General features: G+C 50.5%; 1 long non-coding RNA gene across 1 annotated transcript in view; it reads left to right on the top strand.

Annotated features, from left to right (window-relative positions):
• The window catches only part of LOC123780698 (uncharacterized), a 117,140-nt gene extending 98,219 nt beyond the window's left edge, over positions 1–18,921 (top strand). The window contains exon 6 of the long non-coding RNA XR_006776489.2: positions 18,515–18,921. This is a non-coding gene — a long non-coding RNA (uncharacterized LOC123780698). The remainder of the gene's footprint in view (positions 1–18,514) is intronic.
• The last annotated feature ends 372 nt before the right edge of the window (positions 18,922–19,293 follow it).

The following is a 19,293-nucleotide window of genomic DNA, read 5'->3' as shown; positions in this document are numbered from 1 at the left end:
TAGGGAGGGAGTGGGACAAAAGGAGCAGGACCTAGGGGTCATTCTGGGGGGAGGGTGATGGCGGGGAGAGGGGGCATGGTGAGAGGACAAGGGGGCACAGGTGGAACTCTGGAGTAGTGGGCTGGGCTTTGCTTTCTGGAGAGACTGACTTGGGTTCAAATCCCCCCTGTGCCAGTTGCTAAAATCCAGCAGGTAGAGGGAACATCTTGAATATCCCAGTTCTCCATGCTGCCCCTCCCCAAGCCTGCCACCCCGAGAGGAGGCCTCCACGGCTCCTTTTGCCTCTGGCTGCCTGAGTAAGCAGTCCCCCAGAAGAGCCTGACTCATTCGCGTTGGCTCCCTGCCACCTGAGCTGCAGGGAGGACAGTGGCCCAGTGGCCCCGTACCTTCTAGCTTTGTCCAACTGCCCAGCCTCCTCTGGGGGCCAGAACGGGACAATCCCACCAGGACTCTGCGGCTGCTCCCTGCAGAAGCCTCAGCCTGTCCCTCATCACCCAGCACACACCTGTGCCGCCTTATTGTACGCGGTTGCATGTCAATGTGTCACCGTCCCTCACTAGACTGTGAGCTCTTGCAGGGCAGGGATGAGCCTGAGTCATCTCCTGTCCCCGGTGCCCACGACAGGATCTGGCACAACACAGGGGCTGCTCAGCAAATATTTGTTGAATTCCCTTCCTAATCGAACGTGAAGTTTCCCCACCCTTGCCTGGGGACGATCCCTGGTGGAGACTGAGCCCTGCGGCCTCCGCTTATACTTGTGAGGCTCACCCCACTGCAGCAGCCCTGGGGTGCAAGGTGTGCAAGGCACCTGCCACATTTCGGCATTGTTTCCTCCTGATGCTTTCGTTCCAGCCCATTCTCACTCTCTGTCTTGGAAAATCACAAGGAAACTCCACGCTGCTCCTGGAATTCTTGCCAACGTGATTCAAGCGGAATTGAGCACATGGCACTGGGTTCCCACACAAACAAAGACGTTGCCACTTTCAGCTCGGTGCCTTCCTTCCTTCTGCCAGCCTGGGCCCCCCACCTTGCCCAGGCAAGAGGGGCAGCGTGCGTGCCTGGCTGGCCGCATTGTCACCTACAAGGCACCCCATGGCGGGCGCCCCTAGGGTTGGGTGGTGGGTAGTGAAATAGAGGCCAGCTCCCCAGGGAACAACCTGGGGACTCACCACACCCCCATCCCTGCTCTCTCACCACTCACCCAGGGGTTCCTGAATCAAGCCTCTTTCCAGTTTCTCCCTTAGCTGTGCCACTTGGAGTAAACTTGTCTGTGCCTCGGTGTCCTCCTCTGGGGCGTGGAGATGGTCACAGCACCAGAAGGCCATGGGGATTCAATGAGATGCAATGAAAGGGCCAAGCAGAGCTTGGTATACAGTGAGCACTCAATAACTGTTGGGCATGATGCTGATGTCCTGTGTTGGTATTAGTGCATGTTTTCAGAGCTCTGGCCTTCACAGGGCAGTGCGTGCCTCGCCTATAAGCCTCTGGACCGGGAGATTGATCGCTTTTCATGCTCAGACCCTCCCAGGCGCACCATGTGAGAGCAGGTTTGGATGAAGGCTCCCATCCAAATCCAGCATCGAGAAATGGAACGAGGAGCCCGGGCTGACATGTCGATTAGACACGTTACTGGCCTGGCTGTGGCTCCCTCCAGTTTCTCCCTGCAGGCTGGCGAGCAGAATTTTAAGTTCTGGGTTCCTGGGAACACATTTTAGGCTGAAATATATCTACTCCTTTGTTGGGAGATGTTGCCAGGGAGGAGTAAGTGTGGCATTCGCCACTTTGGGGCTGAGTGGCTTGGGACAGATGACTCACCTCATCCTGTGCCTGTGCCCTCGTCTGTGGATGGAGTTGATAACTGCACTCCACGAAGGCTGTCGGGGAGACTCGGGGAGGTCTGGGCTGTCAGGGGCTTAGCCGGGGTCTGTCCCCAAGAGCAGCCGCCTTAACCAGTGATGCTGTTGTCTCGAAGCCTCGGAGGTTTAACGGGAGCTCCCCTTCGCAAAGGGCTGTGTTATCCCCCCAGAAGGCAGAGCTGTTTTGGGAACTAGCCCCACTGTGTGTCACCAAATGAAAGGGACACCAAAACTGATGGTCCCCTAGGTGGGGGGACTTGACCAGAACTTGTCACAGGATGAAACTTCTGGGATTAGAAGCAAAGTGGCCTAACGGGCTGGGGACTCAGAGCAAAGTGGCCTAACGGGCTGGATTTCCACTCTCACTCCCAGGGGGGCGTTAGCAAGTTCCTTAATTTTTCTGAGCCTCAGTTTCTTCACCTGAGAAATGGATGTGATAATATCCCTCTTTGCGAGACTAGAGAATTAATAACAGCTTATTAATTATATTAAGGCACTATTCTAAGCCACCCTGTGATGCACTTATGACTATTATAGCCTCACTTGACAGTTGGGGAAACCGAGGCACAGAGCAGTCAGTAACTTACCTCGGGTCACTCGTTCATCCTGTTTCCTGACCTGGTCCCTGCTCCCTCCTCTGCTCTCATCTCCTGCTCCCCTGTACATGGGTATCATGACTGAAATGCTCACATTTCCCCAACCTCGCCAGGCTAATCCACACCTCTCTGCCTCTGTGTTCCTTCTGCCTGCATCGGCTGTCTCCTCATCGCCACCTGACTCAGTCTTGCCTGTCCTTCAAGGCTCACCTCAGGTGTCTCCTCCTCCAGGAAGCCCTCCTGCCTAGGTACTAGAGGTAGGCGCTCCTTTAGCCTGGCCTCCCCTAGATGCAGGCTCCCACCACCTGCATAGGAATAATGGATTCGATTTCCTTAGCACTTTCTTTCTCCTGGGCGTGTGTGAGGCCCTTTGTGCCCCTCCTCAGTGGGGTTGCCCTTTTCTCCATTTCATGGTTGAGGAGACAGGATTTGAACTCAGGTTAGTTCTCCCGGAGGCAGCTGGTTACGTGTTCCCTTTCACTTGTCTCTTGTGCTGGACCCTGACTTAGTTATGTCTGTGTCCCCCTGGGGCCCTACACCACATAGGAATTCAAACAATAGTTGCTGAATGAATCCTGAGCACTATGAAGTATTTCTAGAATAATAATAGTTAAAAAAAAGGACAGACCTCAGTCAAGTGCCCCAGGTACCCATCCTCCAGGCTGGTTGAAGACAAGGCCTCATTAGGACAGAAGCCTCTCCTGCACAGACCCTTGCTCTCATCTGTCCCCAGGTCCACTCCAGGGCCTGGCCGCAGGAAGTGCTCAGAATATACAGAGTGATGGGTAGGTGTGTCTCCCCCTCGCGAGTGACATCTCGGACAGCTCTGCTGTCTGTGAACCCAGCCTGCTTGGGGGCCCCCTGCATCTGAAGGTCTTAGGTTTAGGCCAAGGGGTACTTAGAGGAATGAGTGATCTCTGCTGTCCCCTCAATCAGAGAAATTGGAGGTCCGACGAGTACTGCACGCACCAGTGAGAAATGACAAAGCGATATAGAAGCGAAAGCCCTCAGAATACCCATCTTCTCCAGCATCCTGAGTTTTTTTTCTTTTTAGAGCAAAGCCCTGTAATATTAATAAACGGCAGCGAGAAGGGTAGAAAGTGACTCTTTCCCTTTGACATGGCGAAGATCACAGGGACTGGAGGGACCTTTAATCTTTATTAATGTGGCTCAGGGGGGCCTCTCCCACAAGCTGTGGGAAGCAGACATGCAAAGAGTTTGCTTGCTTGCGCGGTCCTCAGCATCCCCGGGCGCCTCAGATGACTGCCTGATACCGTTCAGAGTCCAGCAAAGCCACGTCACGGGGACCTGCTGTGTCCCGGGCAAGAACAAGGCGGCCCTAACCCAGCTCCCATCTGCGGGGGGCTGGATGACAAGGGAAATTCAGGACACGGGCCTCGGTCACATGGGCCCGCTTCTAACCAAGGGCACCGTTGCCCTGAAGAGGCTCCGGAGGAACCAGGCTGTCCGTTGCAGGGACGAGCACAGATCATGCCTAGGAGGGGCCACACCTAAGTTCATTAAGGAGCACAGCCAATAACCCACAGCCTCGTTTCCAAGGGCTCTCCTCTGCACGGCCTGGCTGACCGCTTCTTCCTGCCGCTTCTTCCTACCCCTCCTTCCCTATCGCTGCTTCCGCACACCCGAAAAAGTCTGTAACTTGATACCATGCAGACCTAATTCCACAGACTGAGTGAGTCAGGAATCGCAAGACAGGTTCAGGCGTGCGCAACAGAATTGAAAAGTTTTATAGTAAGGATAGGAGAGCCGAGAAAGTTGCAGGGTCTCACACACACGCACACGCACATGCACGTGTGCATGAAACGGAGAGGCATATTTTGACATTCATTCTTTCAAAAATACTGAAAGCCCATCGGTGCTAAGCACTGTTCTGGGCACTGGAGATCCAGGGGTGGGTAGGACCGCTGAAACTCCTGTTCCCCCAGAGCTTATGTTCATCCCAATGTCCTTGGGGGAGTTTCTCCAGGAGCCAGGACTGCGTAGGTTAATCTCACTAAAGCCACATTATAATGCAAAGTGGGCGGCCACCACCAGCACCCCCACTTTCTGCACAGGGGATCTAAGCTCAGGGAGGTCAGCCTGTCTGAGGCCCGCACGCTAGGTTGGGGACCAGGATCGGAGCCTGGTTTCCAGGCCTCTCCCCTTTTTGTTCACTGCTCAGAGGCAACAAAGAAACCTGAGCTGGGAGGGCTGTTGCAATCCGGGAGGAAGAACCCGGGTGAAGTGCGCTCAAATAAAGCATCACCTAATTCGATTATGTTTGCTAGACTGCAGTGTAATAAAACGGAGTTCCTCATAAGCATCGTCTTCTAATGTTTACAGAACAAGAAAGCAGAATTAAGATAGGAATTTCTAGGGAGAAAAGCATGTGTTTTAGGCTGAAACGTAAAGAGAATAGACCCAGAAGAAATCGATGCCTGATTTTACAACTCAGCTCTGATGATGGGGTGCCTGGTGCACCGGACGGCTGGCTCCTTGGGAAGGGCTGGGTGGGCGCCCCATGGGGGTGCTGCTGGGGGGTGGTAGGTCCTACTGGAAGGACCCCAGGATGGGGCAGAGGCCCGTGGGAGACTCATTAGAGGGAAGGAGTGTGGGCAAAGCAAAGGCTTAGGGGCCTGCTGGATTTATTCCAAACACCTCCTTGCTCCTCTCCAGCCTTCGGCTTGTCCTCCCGGCATCACCCTCACATGCAGACAGAGTGGTTTTTCCAGGAAGAGTAGAGCCTGATGATTAGCATGCAGATCCTGGGGCCAAGCTGCCTCAGTTCGAAGCCTGGTGTGCTGCTCCCCAGGCTGTATGACCCTGGGCAGATGACTTGCCCATTCTGGACATCTGTTTCCTCATCTCGAAATGAGGGTTGAAGTTGTGCCGGACTCAAGGTTGTCGTGAGGGTAGAGTGAGCCAGTGTGCCTGAAGCGCTTAGAATGGGGCCTGGCACATAGTAGATGCTTAGTTAGCATGAGCTGCTCTCATTATTTTAAATCTGCGTATACCACTCCCCTTTCTAAAACCCATGAGTGGACGCTGTTCATTGCCCTCAGAGGAAAGCCGCACCTCCCAGCCTGGCGTTCAAGGCTTTTTGTGATCTGGCCTCTGCTGGCCCTTCTAGAAGTTTTCTGTATCGTGCGTGGCTCCATCCCTGGATTCCCCTGGCCCCAGTGACCAGCAGCCCCTGCCAGCACCTTGCTCTTTCCCTCCGCTGGGCTTTGCTGGTACTTCTTCCTCTGCAAGGGTCCCCTGCCCCTGCCCATGTGCAGCATGGAATTAGCTTTCAGACTCAGCTCCTGCCCTGGAGAGAACTTGAACTGTCCACCCCAGACCACTCCCTCTTCTAAGTGCCTTTACGGAACCCCCTGCAGAGTCTGCCCCCTTGCGCCCCCAGTCCCCTCATGATTTCATTGTTCTGACCTGCTCACGTGGCTGTTGCCCCCACTCGACAGTTAAGGCCTTGTTTCTGAGCTCCCAGTCCTGTCCAGTATATAGCACTGTGCCTCAGTCAGTGGCTGCTAATGAATTTCCCCATTTAACAAGGAGAAAGTGTAGGTCAGAAGGGGCACTAGCAACCAGTTATTATTATAAAGTAAGCACATGCCTAGTGATGGGGAAATGTTAAGTCCACGCAGAACCTTGAGAGGCCGTTCAGATGATTTCCCTGGTTAGAAACCCTTTGAGACAAAGAGCTTGGGGAGGGAATGCTGCATTTTGCCATCACATCGCTTCTGGATCAGGGAGGAATAAAGCGAGGGTTCATGTTTCTCCTTCGAGAAATTAGGTCACTGGGTGTTGTTAAGTGTGCCTTACAGAGCTATGCTAATCAGTTCTCTTCTGGCCTAAATATCTGGTAATTATCTTGGGTTTTTTGCTTTGCCAGACTTGGCTTCCTAAAGCAGTTCATCCATGCTGTTACTTCTCAAGATCTTCAAGAGTAACATTAACCACCACCACCCAATGGCAAGCACGTCCAGCTCCTGCTTGGTAGCTGGTGCTGTCCTGAGTGGTTCAGGCACACGGATGGCTCAGATTTCTGCACAATCAGGAGGCGGGTGATACTATGCTCCCTGCTTCCAGGGCATTTGCCATCTTTGCTAAGCTCCCGGCCCTCTCTTCCTCCTCGCCGGTTTCCCACTCCCCGCTCCACTCTTCGTCCTGGCCACACAGATCATGGGGCTTCCCAGGCACAAGCCAGAGCTCCAGGGTTCGGGCTCCCTGCCTCCCGGGTGCTCTTGCCCACCCACCCCGGGGTGTCCGCCTGCCTCGGGTCTGGATCCCTTCATGCATCCTCCGAGGTCTGGCTTGGGTCAGGAGTCTGGCAGAAAGTTCCGTCTGAACTCTCATTGCACTCAGAGTCCAAACCACCTGCTTTGATGTTTGGCAGTCCACTGGTTGTGTGTGCACACGCATGTATGAGCACATGCATATGCACACACACGCGCGCACGTGTGTGCATGTACAAACACGTGTGCACATGCATGTATGGACATGTGCGTGCGCACACGTATGAATAGGCATGTATGAGTGAACATGCGTGTATGTGCATGTGTGAACATGAGCGTGCATGTGTGTGCATGCTCCTGTGATCACTCTCTTTCCATATTTAGATTATATACTGTTTGAATACAGGGATCAAGTCTCCCTGTGTCTCTCAGCATCCATAGAACACCAGTCTAACTCTAAGATTCCCCTTACAGACTTTGTCCATTCAAAAAAAGAATCAATAACAAGCCTGTCTTAAACATCCGTTGTGTACCAGATACTGTGACCCCAGCACTGGGGTGTTGGGCTGGACCATGACTGACTGTTGATGGGAGGGCAGACATGAAGAAAGAGTTAAGGAAGAACCCAATAGATTTGGGGGCGGTTCATCTTTTGAAGCTCAAAACTCCACAATCCAACTTTTGACCTAACATGTCAAATTATGTCACTTACAAATAACATTCAACTTGAAATGTACATACAGATTCTATAGCTCCCACATCTTCTGACTAGTTGGCTTGTTTGGAGGGATCTATTTTTAAGTTTGTATCTTTATAACCTGACAATCTTACTGGGCTGTTATGGAAACAATGATTATCATAGTAGCCACATAATTAAGCTTTAAAATAGGCTCTACCCATGATGCGTTCAGTGTCCAGGACACTCCCTGGGCAGGCCTCCTCATACCTATTTCTCTGAAGGAGAGATTGGGGCTCAGTGTTTGCCCAGAGGGCAGGCAGGGCTGCTGGGCTTGCCAGCCGGGTCCAAAGTGGTTTCTGTGCCTACACTTCTGCAGTTCTCAGATTATAGAGAAAGAAAGAAAGATTTTGACCTTGTGCTAATATATTTTCTATAAGGTCAGAAATAAATAAGTGAAAATTAATCTGACAATCTGCAAGCAGGCTGAAAAATACCACTCTACTTTCCCCTTGGATTCGACCCCCATAATTGGGCCACTCATTGACAGCTGATTGGTTTAAATAATTCATACCCTTTCGTGAGGCCTATTGCTTAGAATTGGCATTTGCTTGATGAGGGCTGTGACTGACAGGCGATTACAGGCTTACATGTTCTAGAGACGGGCTCAGAGCTGCCACCTCCCCCAGCGCCGTAAGGCCACTCTCTGTGTCAGGACCTCACTGTTCCGTAAAGCACGGACTGCTCAACAGACAACACTTCGGATATTCTGACCACGTGTGCTTTCCCAGCCTTCCTGTTGACCAAAGGGAGAAGGCTGGCCGTGTTTCCTGGGACACCTGAGGCACTCAGGCTCTAAGTTACAGATGCAACCAGAGCTGTGTGCTCCAAGGGTCTTCCTAGAGCCCCTGCCTCCACGTCCTGCAGGACAGAGCTCCCATCTCCCTCCCAGGCCATCAGGAACCCAGAGCTTCCGCTACAGAAGTGGGATTCCAGTTTCGCCCAGCCCTTCACCCAGGAAAGATGCTTCCACTAGTGGGAAAAACGACAAGCCTTTTCAAAAGAAGAGAGGTATATTCAGAGATAAGAGGGCAGGGGTGGGAGAGGGACTCAGAGGAGCAGAACAGTGGTAACCTCAACAAAAGGCAAGAAAGAAGGGCGCTAAGGAGTGATGGGAAGAAAGAGATGGAGGAAATTCACAGAAAGGCTAAAAACCCTTCCTTGGACCCAAGGTATGAGAGACGAGAAGAACACAGACCTTACTTAGAGCACAGCTGCTGGGAGTGTGTGGAGGGGAGGCCAGGAAGGGGCCCAGGGAGGGGCGGCCTTTTGAACAGATGGGAAGGGGACGGGGAGTGGGAGGAGGCTAGGAAACCACAGGCACAGAGGTGCCCTCCGCCAGGCTGACCTCAGTGCGGCTCTAAGCAGATAGAGAGCAGCGACACTAATGAGCTGGGTCTTAGGATGTCAGGTTCCCCCAGCTTGTTGGGGGGACCTTGAACCTGGGAGCAGTTTCCGTTCCCATCCAGCTCTCCCTTCACATGGTCAGTCCTCCTTCCCTACGCTCCCAGTAAACATGCTACCTCCCACATCATCGCCACCATCAGACTTCACCAGATCCCCCCCACAACCTTTTACACGAGGGTTCCCCACACAGTGGCCCATGCAGACACCCTGAATCTGAATCTGTGTTTTAACCAAACCCCTGGGGGCTTGTGCTGAAGTCTGAGAAGCAAACCCAAGGACTGTAGGCTCCGTGGGCTGAAGCTGGCGTCTCCCTTGCTGACTGCTTTGATCCCTAAGCATAGGGCTGGACGCATCCTGGGACCTTAATAGATCCGTGTTGAAGGAGTGAGGTAATGAATCTCTGCAGAGGCAAAGATAGTGAAGCGGGGAGGGGGCCCGGTGATGGGAAAGAAAGCGATCCATCAAGCTGAGTAGGCAGAAAGGATTAAGAGAAGGTAGAAAAGACTGGAAGTCAAATTCTCTGAACTCCAATAATGGCAGGACTATTGGTAAACCTTTTATGTGGACAGAAGCCTACCTATGAGGAAAATATCTCGCAGAACACACACCAATCTCTTTTACAAATTCTTAAATGCAGTAGAAACAGCATCTGCACGGAGGGGTCATTCCGGTGGAAGGAAGACACAAGAGCACTGTGGGCGGAGGGAGAGGGGGGCGAGGGGAGATGTGAAGAAGGCGGTGTGACTCCAAGAGCTGGGAGAAAGCAGAGAGGGCTGGCACCCTGCTGCCACACCATTGCTGGAGGAAGTGGAGTCAGTGAGCTCGTGTAGGGGAAGAAGGGCTTTGAACTCTGCCCAGAGGTTCCGGCCTCCACGCCAAGCCCCCACCTGGGCAGTGTGCTTTACAGTTGATGAAGTGCTAGAGGTCTAACATATGTCATCTCTACTTGTCACTTCCAGGAACTGACAATGCTCAGGCAAGCGGGAGAGGTGGCAGCGGGTATCTGGAGGGGGTAGTGCCAGTGAGTGAGGGGACAGGGTGATCTGGTAACAGGCCATGTGACTCTCTCACAACTGCACTTGATTGCTGGTGGGCCATGGGGCTTGGGCAGCTGGTGGCCAATCCCTCCCTCAGGATCAAGAAAGCCCTGGTGGTGCCCGTGCTTGGCCGAGTTAGCCCTGGAGACCAAGGAGATGGGCTGACTGGGCCCCTACCCTGCAGCTGACAGCTGCGGGCTGATGTGGGTCCATGGATGATGGTGCCACGGGGCCTGGCTGCCGTCTTGGCTCTGCGGCCTCTGAGCAGGGGGAGGGGCGACCAGGAGAAAGCGACTTCACCTCTTCCTCAGCAGGGACCCAGGGTAAACTCATTTCATTCTCCTTCAATGCTTAAACCACACCTGTGACAAGGACCCTATCAATCCCCATTTTACAGATGAGGAAGTCAAGGCCTAGGGCAGGCCACGAAAGAGTTGGATTGGATGCAGCCCGGTTGAGTCCCTAGAACGTGCTCCCACCCACGGTGCCCTGTGCTGCAGGGGCTCAAGGCGGGCACCCTGGAGCCAGGCTTGCACCCCGCTCTCTGGTGATTGGCTGTGCGACTCTCCCTTGGCCTCTTTCCTCATCTGTACAAGTGTAACCATAGGAAGATCCCCAAGAGTTGTGGTTAACAGGATTAAAATGAAATAATACAAGCCAGTCATTTTGAACAGCACCCGGCACATAGTAAGTGCTCAGTGAATTCTGGCTCTTGGTGTTTTTACACCTGGGGGAGGATGAAATACGGCACCTTAACGAGGTGAGTGATGGGAAAGTATCCGTCCTTTCCCCTCTTCTCCTTCTCTGACCCAACAGGTAAGCTTCAGCTTCGGAGAGTTTCTGAGGCCAGGTGGGAGTGACTTCCAGCCTGTGACACGGGCGCTTTTTGATGTTGACTTTTCAGAGAGCTGGGAGTACGTCCAAGATGGCAAGTCTCATTTGTATGGATAACGGTCCTAGGAATTATGTCCCATCAAACAACCACAGGCCTGCCGGGCTACATTAAGCTTCCTGATGTCACCCTACAAGCCGAAGACACGGCTGTCGTTGCGGAGTCAGGGGCTCCAAAGTGCCCAGCTCACCGCCCCCTCCCTTTCCGTAGAGAGATATTTGAGAAAGAGAGAGAGGGAGGGAGAGAAAGGCTGATCTGAATATTCTGTGACTGTCACTGACAACAGAGACGTCAACAGGCATAACAAGATGGTAGTGGCAGCCACCGTCCTTTCAGACGAGCACTCTCTGTGCTGTCGGGCTGCACCCTCACAGCGACCCCAGGAAGTGGGCGTGCCCCCCATTCCTCATTTTAGGGAGGCACAGAGAGGGAGGCAGATTTGGACGTGGTGGGTGCTTACCAGTCACACCGGACCTGTGGGGTACCAGGGCCCCCTTGTGGTCCCGCCCCAGCCCTCGTGGAGCAGGCTTGCCCCCCAGCATACGCCCGCCTCTGCTGTCTCCTGAGGAGGCTAGACACGGGATGCGTGCGGCCACGTGTGAATTTTCACAGACGCAGTTGATCTTGCCCTCCCTGTGGCCGCAAGCACACGCCAGCAGGCTGCACTTTGATCTTGCTTTAATTACCGTGGTCTTGGAAGTGCCTCCAAACCTGACTCTATAGTAGCAGCGGCAGACCCTTTGCTGGTTGGGACCACGGCCCTCTCTCCAGGAGAAGAGTATTCACCACCGGCAACTCAGGCAGATTGCTACCACTCGCGGTGTACCTGCCGTGTGTCATGCACATATCCCAGGTCAGGAGCTCACTGCAACAGCAGTCTCGCTCAGCTTGCCGATGAGAACCACCAGGCTCAGAGAGGCGAAGCCACTGGCCTCAGGTCACCAGCTGACTCCTATTTTAAGTCACTGGAGTCTCAGATCCACCCTGCGAAGCCCAGGCCTTGGCAACACCCCTTTCTAGGGAGACTGCTCGGAGGAGGAGGAGGCACTCTGCGAGAGGCTCCTATGTACCCTGTGGCTCCCTACTGAGGTGTTAGGAATTCCCTGCCCTGTCTGTTTTCCAGAGGGGCAGACAGCCTCGGAGGGTGAAGAAAGGGCCCCCGTCAAGGTCACGTGGCCCAGAAGTGGAAAAGCAGACGGCCTCTAGCCCAGGTTGTCTGTCTCCACATCTGGTGCCGTTTCCCCTCCCCTGCTGCTTGGGAACAGCTGTGGGCCAGCCTCGCGAATGCCCTGGAAAAATGGCAGGGACCTCATTTCCCTCAGCTGCCGATCAGAAGACTTGTCTCTCTCTCTCTGCCTCTTGTAATATGAAGTGTGTGTGTGCGCGCGTGTGTGTATTTTAAAAATCTTTTGTCAGCACCAAATTCAACTGAAATTGCAGCAGGAATAATACTTCAGTGTCCTCTTTATGCTCTTTGGTTCTTACAATCTTGTGGTATCAAACGGCCTCCGCTTCAGAGGAAAAATAATAATGAATGACTTAAAATAACTCTGCGGAGGAAAATGAAGGTTTGATTTGAATTGCAGAGGGAATGGCTCTCTTTCAGTCCTTCTCTCTCCACTTCCTGGCGATGGCTTTCAGACTCTGCAAGATCCTTCTACATTCAAAGATTCCAAGAGCCCAGGAACACCAGAGTCAACTTATTGGATCTAAAAGTGTATTTGTCAGACATCCATCCCCGTAATTCCAGAATACCCCCAGCACCTCCTTTAGAATAGGAAGCGTTGGTGCTTTGGTCTCTCCTTTCTTAAACATTGTACGGGGCACAGGGAATGATATGGTTTCCCTACCACTGTACTGTCTACACGAGCATCTTTCTCTGGGATGCGTCAGAGTGGTCCATACTCCACTGAAGCCTTAATCACTATGACCCATCTCAATAGAAGGGAATTCTCAGAAGAAGTCGAAATGCAGATTGAACCAATGACGTCCTATCTGGGCAGCTTCATTATAACTCCTTACATAGGTCCCAAGAGGACCCGGCAGGTCGGGGGTGTACCGTCTGCTTTAATAGAAACCCTTCTTCACCCACATGGGCGTAAATGAAGCTGAAACTACCAGAGAAGTCTATACTGGCATGTGCTGACCCCGTGGCTCTGTTCAATCGTAATAAAGTTCTGCGGATTTAATACATTTTCTCCGTGGAGTGTCACAGCGGACAGAGTTGTGAACAGCACATTTTGTTTTTGCCCTGAGAATAGTTCTATTCAACCAAGTGGCCAATAGGAACTCAGTTAATTAATAAAAGCACATTCCTTTTAAGTACGGTTTTGAGTACTGTTGTGGCTTGGCTGCCCCCTGATTGCATGGACTTGAACAAAGCCAGTTTGGAGGTCACTAATACGAACTTATTACTCAGCTGTTATTTACAAAATGTACTTTGAGGCTCCGAGTCATGAGGTCAGGCAACAACGCCAGCGGGTGGAAAGAAGAGAGAACTGGTGTTGAATTTGTTGATATGCTGAAGCTCAGAGGGAGGGTGGCTGCTCACCAGGCTTACATCCCAGGCAAAACGAGGCCACACCAAGTTATGGAATTGTTAGCTCCCCAAATGCCAATTGGGGTTGGCTTGCAAAGCTCTGAAGAATGAATCACACCCTGTCCTGGCTGAGGTTTATGACACACAATTTAGGGTGGGAGGAGGAAAGCCTGACTTTGTCCAACGTTATGTGAAGGGGAGCCAGCAAGTACGCAGAACTGGGAGAAAATGACCATCAGGCAGCAGCTCAGTTTTTAACCCTTGTATGAATCAAAGATGCTTCCTCATCCCCTTCCCCTCTGATCTTAGAGAATCAGCCCACTCTCTCTATCACCTTCTACTACCCTCTTTCCACACACATTCACTTTTGACCCAATTCCCCCTTCTATCCAAAGACACGACCCAATTCTCGAGCATTCTCCCCCACAGTTCTGACCCAATTCTCTCATCATTTCCACAAAGACGTGACCCAATTTGGCTCCATCCTTCCCCATGCACATGCGATAACATTTCCCCTACGCCTCCCCACACTACAGATCTGACCTAATTTCCCCCTCCATGCTAGTCATTCACACCTGTTCCCCTCCCCTGCCCTGGCGGACCAGAGCCAGACGCTTACCTTCCCTTTCTACAGGTGATATTAGCCCCTTCTTTTAATGCTGAAGACACAACTCTACCCCTGGCGCAAACTTTCTTCTCCCCAGGTACATTTCCAGGGATTTGACCTGATTCTCCCACTCCTCAAACCCTTCTCTGGTCATCAATGTCATCACACCCCCTCTTCCCAAAGACACGTGGTTTGTGTTATTGCTGGAATGTCCAGCCCTCCAACACAGCCAGTGTTCCCGAAGTTTTCAGCACAACCCAGGGCAGGAAATTATTTTGGCACCTGGCATGACCAGAGGAAACTGCATAGCTGCCCGTACCTTAATCTGATGTTCAGTTATTAGGTTCTTTTTGAAGAAATCATTTTGTTTGCAGCATATCCATCAGCATTTTGAATTTTCTTTCTTTTTTTTTTTTTTCTTTTAAATATGATGTGTGAGCAGTTCTGGGGAAGTGTTGTGGACAGCCCAGGGCTAAAGGTCTTTACAGGGAAATGTGGAAAAGAGCAAAGGCACCAGCTACTGAACACCCCCCTCGCTATGTCAGTGGGACTCCTTAAGAGGTTATAGGAGATTGCTCTCCGTGGACTCCTCGTTCTCGGCTGCTACCTAATTAAAAAGTAAATATGTTTCAATTATCACAAATGATTTTTATTTAGCCACTAGAAACCAGACCACAATCATTTTTGCATTTCATCAAAGTTCCTAAGCAGCTATCAGGTGAAAAGAACATTACGTACTATCAATTTTGGGGACTGATTTGGGTGAATGACCTTGGACTGGGGGCAGGTGGTTGAGGGAGGGCACGAGAGGGATTTTGGAGGCTCGTCCTCCCTTCTGTAACTGTTTACTCGTCCCTGTCCAACGGTCCACTTGTGTTTGATGCAGGAAGAGCCTGCTGCTCTCCTCGCTTTTCTCTGAACTTGGCTGAGCTGGGGTGACACTAGGGGTGGAACTAGAATTAGAAATAGTTGTTGTTTTGATAAATCCAGCATATTGCTATGAACAGGGTTTCTCTTCTAAAATGAAGTTAAAAGGCTTTGGATACTGTGAAGAATGTTCCAAATGTTCTTATTATGAGAATAATCCCTATGATCATCACTGCCATCACCATCTCCTTCATTACCACCTTCATTACTACCTCTTCATCACCATCACCATCACCACCACCACCATCACCACTACCAACATCATCACCACCACCACTGCCACCATCACCAGCAGCACCACCACCACTACCACCATCGCCACTACCAACATCATCACCACCACCACCACTGCCACCATCACGACTACCATCATCACCACCAGCACCGCCGCCACTACCACCATCACCACTACCAACATCATCACCACCACCACCACTGCCACCATCACGACTACCATCATCACCAGCACCGCTGCCACTACCACCATCACCACTACCAACATCATCACCACCACTACCACCATACCATTACCACCATCACTACCACCACCATCACCACCACCACCACCATACCACTACCCCATCACTACCACCACCATCACCACGACCATACCACTACCACCATCACTACCACCACCATTAACACCACCAACACCACCACCACTACCACCATCACCACTACCAACATCATCACCACCATTACTACTACCACCATCCCCACCACCATCACCAGTACCACCATCATCATCACCACTACCACCACCACCATCACCACTACCACAACTACCACCATCATCATCACCACCACCACGACAACCATCATCATCACTACCACCATCACATCACCACCACCACCACAACTATCATCATCACTACCACCATCATCATCACCACCACCACAACCATCATCATCACTACCACTACCATCATCACCACCACCATTATCACCACCACCACCATTACCACCATCACCACCACCATTATCACCATCACCACTGCCACCATCATCACTACCACCATCACCACCACCATCACCACCATCATCACCACCACCACCATCACCTCCTTCACCATTACCTACATTGTTACCAGCACACCACATCTAACAACTCTGATTCTGTCCTGTACTCTTTCATTCTTTTTCTCCTGTCAACCTTTTTATAAATTTATTTTTTATTTTTTAAAAATTTTAAGATGTATTTATTTGAGAGGAAGAGAAAGAGAGCAAGGGCAAGGGCAGGGACAGAGGGAGAGGACCCCAAGCAGACTCCTTGCTGAGCACAGAGCCCAATGTGGAGCTCAGTCTCATGACCCTGAGATCACGACCTGAGCCAAAATCAAGAGTAGATGCTCAACTGACTGAGCCACCCGGGTGCCCCATAAATTAATTTTTTAATAAAGTATAGAAATGAAAAATAGAAAAATCATGGCCTATGTTTTATTTTATTTAAAAAATTTTATCTGCTTTCTTCATAAGTTAGAAGCTCAAGATCTGCCTATCTTTATCTATCGGATTGATCAACCGATTTATCTATCCATGCATTCATCTATCCAGCCACCATCTATCTACCTGTCATCTTTTTTGTTCTCTTTTTGGTTGTATTTCTGTGACTTTTCCCTTTTTCTTTTTCTTCAGACCTCCACCCTCACTTGCAGTTGGTTTAGAGCTCAAAGCCTAAAGCTAACCAATGCAGCAACTTAGCACAGAGAATGCATCCAAACGCCCTAGTACAGAGACCAGAACTTTCTTATTTGGAAACAGCACAATGAAGAGCAACTAAATTATTTTATCTTTCTGTAGGGAAAAAGAGTACATCCTTTATTCAGCATCAAAAGTTTCTAAAATGGAAGAAGGCAGTAAATCCAGACCTTTGGTTGGCACCCGAGGCTTTAGGGCCATGATGTGCACATTGTTGACAACCAGTGAGTGCTTGCTCAATTGGATTTGAGTGTCACCTTTTGGACAAGAAAGGACTTAAATCCATAGTCCTTTGGGCAGCCACCTTTATTCTCAGTCTCTTTTCGGGTCACATCCTTAATCTTTCCCACTCCTTCTTCCTTTTGTCCTTTATAAAAATTTATGACCCTGATGCTTAAGTAAAATTGATTACTAATGTTTGGAATCCACTGGGTATCCAGGATTTGAATCCAAACTCCACCAACAACTAACCCGAAAAGGTCATTTTTCTTTTGGCCTCAGTTCTCTCATCTGTGCAATGGTAATCACTGCCATGCAGGAAACATTGTAGGGATTGAATGAAAGAAGGTCTATACAGTTGTAGCTCCCAGAGTATCCAGCCCATGGTAGGTGTGTGCTTGGTACATGTACATTTCCTAGGGAATGTCATTTCCTCCTCTCTCTATGGTGTCCATTCTTGGCACAGCCAAAGGATGCCTGGGCTGCATGCTCTTGGGGATCAGCAATCCCTCTACCATCAGCTTATCTTTACAGTGTTCAGCCATTAGGAGAATCGGATCATTGAATTACGGAAGGGTAACATAGGCAGACCAGGAGGCAGAATTCTCCTGTGGATTTGCTGCCTTTTTTTTTTTTTTAACCTCTGAATAGCCCATCTCCACGGACAGGGATGGTTCTCACAGTGTGTAATACCTAGAGAAGGAGCTACAGGGTGGGAAGCACCCTGCTGGAGTGAAGAGGGTGAAGTGGGAGCCCTGAAACTGACTCCCAATTCTGCACCTGTTAGCTGTGCCACTTTGGGCAAATTACTTCATCTTTCAGCTCCTTAGTCTCTTCCCTGCTACACGGGACCCTTACACAGATGCTGTGTGTTACTCTAAGAATACAATAAAAGCCCTTAGCACCCAGGGGGATGCTCAGCAGGTGTTTTCTTCTCTTCCTTCCCTCTCTAGACTCTCCTTCTTTTCGAAGACCTTCCTAGACTTTGTGATCCAAGATTTTGAGAAATGCTGGCTGCTCACCGATGGCTTCCTAGACTTTGTGATCCAAGATTTTGAGAAATGCTGGCTGCTCACCGATGGCTTGTATGGAACCTGCAGTTGCTAGGGGGATGGCCACCAAAAAAATCCAATAAGCAATACATGTTGTATTGTATAAATAAGAAGAGCAACAACACAATTATTTGGGATCATTATAAAATTGTGAACTCAAATGAAGCCAAAGTGATAATAATTGCCCTGAAAGTCAGTGGACAGCTACACCCTCTAATTTGTTGGAAAATACTACCCTACTTTATTATTGATGCTTAATCATGCAATTATTAAAAAGAAGACCTCCAAACTGACAATACTAATAATGGTAATAAATCTTCCCAACATGGAGGGCTCTCACTTTGTTTTAATTGAAGGGAAGCTATGGAAGTGTTTTCCCTCATTTGAAAAAAAATCTTCCTTTTTTCTCAGGCCATCTGTCTGGCTATTAAAATCCCATCAGCTTCATTGCGAGAATGCTTACTTCCCCCACGCCTGCCATCCCAAAGGGGGCTCTTAGAGCCAACTAGTTCACGACAGCTCAGGCCCCTCCAAAAGGAAAGCACACTGCTCCCAATTTTTTCTTTGAGGCATCCTTTCTTTCCCGGCCTCTCCGTTCACGGCTAGATGGTGATGTATTTCCAGGCCCCCACGTTACTACCCTGCAATTAGTTTATACCTTTAATAATGTGTTGATTTGTTCAACTGTTTAAGAAATAACTGTCTCTTCTCAGCAGTCTAGGTTGTAACAAGACAGTGCTGGATCTTCTGGATAAACACACTCGGGGTGAAGTTTGAAACTACAAATTCAAGAGCACGCTCTATAGCTGAGCCTGTGAAACCAAGTGGTTGAGTCGGGACCAAAGGTAGGGAGAATATACCTACGTTCCTCTGTTCTGACCCAACAGCTGGAGTCCTAACCCACATTACTGCAAACCTGTCCTATATCCCTCCAAATCCTTTCTGCCGTTACTCTCATGCAAGACAGTCATTACTATTCCTACGAGGCTGGCTTCACCCCAAGGACAGTCATTACTGAGAAGTCTCATAGCACGTCTATGCACGAGGGGCAAATCCCTCCATGTTTGAGAGACTCCAGGGTGGAGAAAGACATCCCTTCACTTCTAGTAGATACAGAGGAAAGAGTTAACTCCTCTCACTTAGGTGGTCTTGGGAGGGGGCATCTCCTGACCCTCTTTGGGGTCCTGAAGACCCTATAGAAAAACAGAGGGCAAGTCCTCCAGCTCAAGCCCATCTGTCAGCAAGGGAGATAGGCTCGCAGCCTCTCTGCGCTGTAGGCCCATACCATTGTCCTTCCAGAGATGTAAGAATGGGTCAAATTTTAACGAAAAGCGGAGTTCCCTATGCCACAGAAAGGCTCTTGGAGTCCAAGCAGTTTCTGTGGATTGGCCTCTGACCTCTTTGCTTTCCACCCCGGTGCCCCTCTATCACTAAAGAAGAAAGCCTGTGAGTAATGGCTATGAAGGGACACCAGTCTCTCCACCTTTTTCAA

Source organism: Ursus americanus, chromosome 17, assembly GCF_024610735.1.
Source record: "Ursus americanus isolate L20-20 chromosome 17, mUrsAme1.1.p, whole genome shotgun sequence".
In the NCBI taxonomy this organism is placed as follows: Eukaryota; Metazoa; Chordata; class Mammalia; order Carnivora; family Ursidae; genus Ursus; species Ursus americanus.
This window is presented reverse-complemented; position numbering and strand designations above follow the sequence as displayed.